Source organism: Brachycentrus maculatus, unplaced genomic scaffold (genome assembly GCF_059751285.1).
Source record: "Brachycentrus maculatus isolate JH-2025_06_01 unplaced genomic scaffold, ASM5975128v1 h1tg001198l, whole genome shotgun sequence".
NCBI lineage: Eukaryota > Metazoa > Arthropoda > Insecta > Trichoptera > Brachycentridae > Brachycentrus > Brachycentrus maculatus.
Genome location: NW_028281885.1, coordinates 87,660 through 95,628, shown reverse-complemented (window position 1 = coordinate 95,628; position 7,969 = coordinate 87,660).

The following is a 7,969-nucleotide window of genomic DNA, read 5'->3' as shown; positions in this document are numbered from 1 at the left end:
GTAAAAATAACATTTGAATTTAAATTCTTGAATTGAACAACTGAAAGTACTTACGCATTTTACAAAAAACATATTTCCTATTTGAATTATTTTTTACAATTTAAAAAAAGATCGATGTTGGTATACCTTTGACGTTTTAAATATAAAAATAACATCGTTATCTAAACATTACGTCAACAAAATATTGTTCAATAATAAATAAGTGTTTTATACTAACAATCTGGAGAATTTGATACGAAAAATCTTCATAATTTTTTCATAATTATAAAAGATAAATAATTTTTCACGATGTCAAGACTATTAAGTATCTTCATCATTAAAAAATCTCTATGTACAGTGAATAATATGCCATTTTGTTCCAAAATATTTTTGAGCCCATCAGTTATGTATTTAAGACCTATTCATTCTTCACCTCGGGTTTTTAAGGGTGACGGAGAAGACCGCGTATCCCCTTTCTCTATAGAAGGGATGAAAAAGCATTACGCGGTTATTCCAATGGTAGCCATCTGTATCGGGTCGGCAATTTTCGTAGCATGCTATTGTCTGTATGCGTTCAATGTGAGCACTGAAATTGCGACTATAAGAAGAGGACCCGATTTTGAAAGAATGGACCTGAAAAACCCTCCCTATTTAAAGTTGTATGATGTCAAACCGTACGAAGACAAATCATTACCGCACGTGGCAGAACTTTTACTCGAAATTGAAAAAGGTGAAAAGGAAATGATGAAGAAACAACAGAATTCCAAGTAACTCTAACAAAATTTATTCATTTTTAATTTAAATTACACTTGGTATATTTCAATATTTCTTAAAATCTATCGTGACACGTGTTTTGATGTATTCCGCATCATTTTCAAATAACGTTTGCATAAAATATTTTAAGCAATAATGGTGTTTATCAAGTGAAATTTAAATAAAAAGTGAAAAATTATAACCACAACGTGACATTCGAAACAAGTAATGAAAAAAGCTCATTCGATTTGAAAGAAAAGATTGTAGTCAATATAAAACCAAAAAGTTTTTCACTATCTTGATTTGTAAAAGAGTTCATATACCCGCATTTGCGCAAAAAACAAATTCGTATTCAATATCTTACAGGAATTGAAAATGTATAAAAAACGATTGAAAATAAAAACAAGATTTCATTAAAATATCGTTTACGTTAAAAAATGTATTTATTGTTGTAATATTTTAATAATATGCGAAGATTTATTAAATTATTCAATAAATGGAATGGCGTAAAAATTTGACTTTATTATATAACTAGTTGTACCCTACCACGCTTTGGTGTGGCTCAATCTGGTTAAATAGAAAAGAAATATAAAACACACTTTTCTAGTTTGTTGGTTTTCAAAATGCAGTAACGAAAATACTGGTATTAAAAATTATTATTATTACTTTAATCTGTGAAACAACAACGCAATCAGAAACGTTGAAAATGATAAGTGACAGCAACTGTAAAAAAATATGCTTCAAAGAGCAATGTTATGTATTACGAGAGTTGCTGTGATTTCAAACAGATGGCGCTGCCACTACAGTAAAAAATATGTTTAAAAAAACATGTTTTTACCTGTCCCAGGTGTATATAAAAACACGCTCTTCTTTGAATGTAAAATTTTCCAACCAATCGGTGAATAACTTTACTCCTTAAAATATTATCAATTTGCTGCTTTCGAATTAGTCTGTGTTGAATTAAATTTGTGCTACTCTAGAAATTTTAAAAATACCATTTGGATTGAATTATTTTAAAATAAGTTGATTTTATTTTGAATGATTTACATGGAAAAATAAATATTTTAGAAAAAATATTTGGAAAAAACTATTTTACTCCGTATATTTTTTTTAAATCACCATAAATGTAATTACATTTGCAATGATATAATTTAATATCTACTAAATAAACGGTTTGTAGTTTCTAATCAAATTCATATCATAATATGTAGCCTGGAAATTTACATATCATGTTAAACTTGGTCTTTTTGAGATAACTATGACGAACTAATAATCGATAAAATTATTCTCAGTGGAGTTTACAAAATTGAAATCAGTTCCAATTGATATCATTTACTTAAAAAAAAATCACCAAAGAGAACAAGAAATAATGATTTTTTTTTATATTCAGCCTTGATATCTCAGATTACACAAATGAATGAAATGATCTTATGTTTGTTCACAAATCTGGATTATCTCCACACTACTCAAATTCTCGGTAGTTCCATATGATCACCATTAGATGTCTCTAGTGAAGTTCTAGTGATTCAAGAACAATGTTTCGAAATTGATTCATATTTATTGAACTTCCAAGAATTTGAGTACTGTGGTTGTCAATAATGGGTAGAATTGGTGAATGTTATACGTGTGTAAAGTGATCACTTAAACCAGCCTGTGACGGTCGTCAGCCCCGTAAATGCCCAGACTTCCATATTTTTCTTCATCTTTGATGAGATGTCAAAAAATAATAACTCTTGGATGCTTCAGATTCTTTATGTCTTATTTATTTTTCTTCTTCTTTCACACCCGATGGTGCATAGGGCACTGCATCATATAAACGCAGTGTTATATTATAAAATAATGATCACTTAATCCAGCTTAATGGCAGATCATAAGCCCGGAAATGCTAAGACTTTAAAAAGAAAATCATTCAATAAAAAAAAAAAATTGACGAGATGTCACAAAATAATATGAAAATAACTCCTGTAATTGGAGATGTCCAGACTTTGTGAACAAGTATTTGGACACACTCAAAATATTGTAAAAAAAAAGTCAGAATATGGAAATAATAAAAAAATCATAACATTTTCCCGAATCATAATTTTTAAATATCTAAGTTTCGTTAATTTTTCAAGTTTTCTCTTTTTAATTTTCGGACATTTGGTCGTTGACATACTCGTACATTTAGCCAAACATACATTTGACCATTTTTTTGTTTAATTTGATAAAATAAAATAAACCTTCATTTAAAGCTCAAAAATTTGGACTCTGTCTTGAATGAGAATAAAAAAAATTAATGTTAAATTAACCACTTACAATGAAACAAAATATCTGCCGAAATTTAACAGCATAATATTATGAGAAGATCTATGAAATATTCAGCAACGGTAATATTCGGGTTATTCCTGTTAAAATATTTCAACAAGCTTGATTATTTTATTTTTAATTATACCTTAAGTAAATTCAAATTACTCGGTGAATATACATATCATGTTTAAAGCAATGTTTCTATACTTAACCTTTTATATTTGGTTTTGTTTCGACCATCCCCCAAGGGTTGTAATTTACAAGGATTCGAGGGTCTTTTGGTAGGGATCAAACAAACCGAAACCTTTTACTTGATTGAATAAAATAAATAAATTCAATCAGACGAAAAGGAATAATTATTTGCTATGCGATGATGCGATGAATGAATGAATTAATAGTTGTTGAAATTAAGGTTATTCACCCTTTAATCAATATGTGGTTTAATCATGCTTATGTTTAAATATAAAAAAAGGGAAAATATATGAAAATAAACTTACAATTTTAAGATAATTTAACCCACACCATAAATATAAATGTATTAATAAAATTTACAAAATAACAAAATGAGTATCTGAAATAATGATAAAATGACAAAAAAAAATCTTTTATTCTATCCAGTTGGATGTTAGTAAAAATATAAATGTACGTTTTATCAAAATCTTCTGGAATTATTCACAGAATGAATTGAAATTTTAATACAATGCTGCATTTGTAAAGTTGCGTGTGTTGTCAGATTGTAGATCCTTCTGTCATGAATAACGTCACCTTAGACATACCTTTGAATAATATTTTCTTTCTGCAACAACCATGAATTTTTAAGTCTTTCCACTAGATGTCTTTCGAGAAAAATTCATGGCGGTTGCCCAGTTCGCAATATTACCAGGTTCTCTGCATCCTATATGTCCATACCATCTCAATCAAATTGACTTCAAGTCTAGGTTAAATGATATTATGTAAATAAATGCTATTCAGTTATCTAGGCTAGTTATTTTTTAATGAGAGCTATGATACTGTTGTAATCGGTGCCTGGAAGTCCTAAACGTACTCCAAGCTCTTTATGGAGACTGTTATTTTCTATAACACTCCCGAGTACTTTAATCTCTTGACCCGGTTCCAAAGAACTGGTTATCTAACCCTGAAGGTTGTTGGGCATCACGCCACATATTGTTAAATAAAACATGAGTTTCAGAATCCTTAATTTTGAGACTCACGTGTTTAGAGTACCTGTTCAGCTCATGATTAATTGAAGACTCTGGCTGGCGTCATCGATTGCCACAGCATCATCTGCATACTCCGGTAGAAGAGGTTGTGAGAGGAGAATAGGGTTATTTCGCACTTTTATATTAATGAATTATCAATAAAGATTGCATATTATAAAATCCACATTGGTAAAGAGGGATGGTGTAAGGATATATACAGATTTATCTGTGTTCTTATGTTCCCGATAGTTACCTAAGACAGCGTCGGTATAGATTGTTTCACATTCCTATATACAGGACCAACCTGCCGATGGTTATGCCTGTAGGAAGAGCTACCGCTATATTGAACAATATAATACTGAATATTGATCTGTTCTGCGTGTCTGAAGGAGTATTCCAAAGCGGGATTCTGCTACATATTAACAAGAGTCTCCTTGCTTACTTTTTAATTTGTATTTTTAATGTATACGCCTTAAATGCTAGTTTGTAATGTTTATATGAATTTCTGAATAAATTGAATTGAATTTAATTTAATTACATCTGGATTCAATAAAAGAAAGGTTAAAACATGGTTTAATGAAATTTAATTAAAAATAATAATAATTGGTACCCCTAATACATGGGTCGGCAAAGTGTGGCTCGAGAACCGCATGCGGCTCTTAGACCTTTTAAGTGCTGCTCCGACACAAATATCTGCGGGAAGGCTTTTCAACTCTACGTATTCATGCGAACAGTCTTTTTGAAGCATAAACCTTATTAAAGCAAACTAAGAAATAGTCTTATTGATGAAAACTTGGAAACGTGCTTAAAATAACGGCATACAAAACCTCATTTGATACAATTTTCAAAGGAGATGTAAGGATATTATTTGCAATAAGTAGTGTTCTTATGGATACTTTACTTTAAAAAGAGTCTTTTATTAATTAATATTATCCTTATTAATTGTTATATTAAGTTTAATTTGTCGTACTTTAATTTAATTGTAATTATTTTAAATCAGATAACTTGTAATTTAGTGAAGGTCTAAAATTATAATAAAGGTGTATTAGAATTGCCAACAAATTTAGCTCTCAAGATTTCAAAAAATCATTGTATCACCCAACAAAGTTACATTTACTTAGAGAAAAATATCAACAGCCTCCCTTAGAATAGAAATTAAAAATATATAAGACACAAATACTCTAAAAAATAAACTTAACGAACACTGTAAACATATGTATACTGTATAATAAAAAAAAACTAAACAAGATAACTCCCCTGCACCGAATAAAATAGGTTCTTATTTTTTTTTACAAACATGCTAATAATATTAGTATATAACCACTCACCGAGATTTTTATGTCTACCGGTTTCGAGACGTACCAGGACGTCAGGACATAACGAATACAACACGTCTCCATACAGGACGTCTCGAAACTGGTAGACATAAAAATCTCGGTGAGTGGTTTTTAAACTAATATTATTAACATTTTTGTAAAAAAATAAATAAGTAAAAATAACTAACCACAAAGTAAATGCTTTAAATATCAATAATATTGAGAATAAAAAAGGTTCCCAATAATTTATATTTTTTAAATGTATAACATGTCACTATCGAAAAAAAGAAGGAAAAAGTTCCTCTCCAAGCACAAGAGCAAAGTCTCTTTTTTGGAACGGCTCAGCGCAAATTTAATTAAAACATTGGATTAAGAAGAAATGTAATTTTTTTATTAAATTGTATAAAGATAATATAAACATTAAATACTAATTACAAAAAAAATGTGCGTATTTGGCTATTTGGCTAATAAGCTTGCCGACCACTGCTCTAAATATTTAAAAAAACGACAAACAAAAAATTGATTTGATAATACCGAGTTACCGAAGTGAATCGTAAAATTTTCCTAGTTTGATATTAATTTCTGGTGACACTTTATATCAATGAAGTGTAAAATTATTCAATTATTTCTGCCTGAAATTGTTAAAGTTCCAGATACTTAGAGGAGACATTGATTTTACGATCTCGGTCCTATGAGAATTACGTCAGTGACTTTCGACGTATTTTATGATGTAATCGGCTCAACTGATTTTAGAAGCTAAAATCGATGAGTCTGTTTAATTTTTGGATGCGTTATTAATGAAAGGTTTTTCCGGATAATGAATTTTCCATTCGACCTTTTTTAATGTAGTAAAATATAATTTAAATTCGAAAAAAATGATCGTTTTAAATATTGACAGCTAAATAAAAATTATTGACAACATTTTGAGTCCCTTTGTCCAAATACTCGTTCACAAATCTGGATTATCTCCAACTATGGGAGTTATTTTTTATATTATTTCTTGGCATCTCATCAATGATTAAGAAGAATATGGATCCATTTTTTCCGAAATTTCGGAAATCTGCTCAATAAAAAGCTTTTTTTTTAATCCAACCAACAGATGTCTCTAGTTATGTTTTAGTGATTCAAAAACAAGGTTTCTAAATTGGTTCAAGAATTTGAGAGTTGTGGTTGTCAATAATGGGTAGAATTGGTGAATGTTACACGTGTAATAGTGATCACTTAAACCAGCCTATGACGGTCATCAGCCCCGCAAATGCCCAGACTTCCATATTCTTCTTCATCTTTGATGAGTTTCTCATTTAGTCATATATTTGTCATCCAGTTATATATTTGTCATGAGTCATGTAATCATGGATGAATGGCCGAATGATACATTCTATTCCACATCAACTCACCTTTGTTATCTTATTTTTATTCCAAGCGTTCTTTGTATATTATGTTGCATAAGATACTGCATTGTATATAAGCAATAATATTAAATACCCAGACTTATTCGTTTTCATCTTTGATGAGGTGTCAATAAATATTATGAAAAATTATTGAACTTCAATTGATGATATTGTATTTTACAAAGATTATTAGCTTTGTCGTATGGTAATATACCATTTAACACTTTACTCGATTATTCCGATACCGGTAGTCATGAAGTAAGTAGTAAGTACTATTACACAAAGTGAACGATGAATGATAAGAAGGGGATGTTTTGTGAGACTGAAAAAAAACATGAATTTGCGAATCTGCGAAATTGTAAACTAATCTGTATCCACTCAAACGGTGACTGATTTGAATTACTAAGTACGTCTGCTACGGTCGAAATAGTAACGATTCCTGTCAATTTACATTCAATAAATGTTTCTAACAGATGCTCTGTGTAATTTGTTACAGAGGCAATATTGTTTTTGTATCCTAGAAACGAGAGAATTACGTAGATAGATTCGGTTAATATTCTGGTTTAGAATTCGATATTGGGATCACGTAGGGATGTGGCTTTATTGCTAAAGCGACATTTAATAAGAGGCATTCTGAGGCCTTCCGTTGATTTAGACTAATGGCTTGTGCAGTATTAAATAGTGAACGACGGTTAAAGAGTTCGTAGAACCGGCTGAATTTGAGATTGTGCGAATTAAATATTTTCAATTGGTCTGGGTATTTGTGATGTATTTTTCACATATATCTTCCCTCTCTTTACTCTCCTAGCTGCAGAAAAGCTTCTTAAAGCAAGGGCTTTTCAGGTTATTCCTTTAGAACAAATGTCACTCACTCCTTTCAAGAACGTCATAAATCAAAAAACGTCAATTTTCAGCTGTGCATGTTTTCGGAATGTCCAAAAAATGTACTATATCCTAGCAAAAGAGGCATATTTTTAACTTAATATTTACCCGCTACAGGGCATAAAATGTTGTTTTGCATTTTGAAAAAAAAAGGAATCCAATG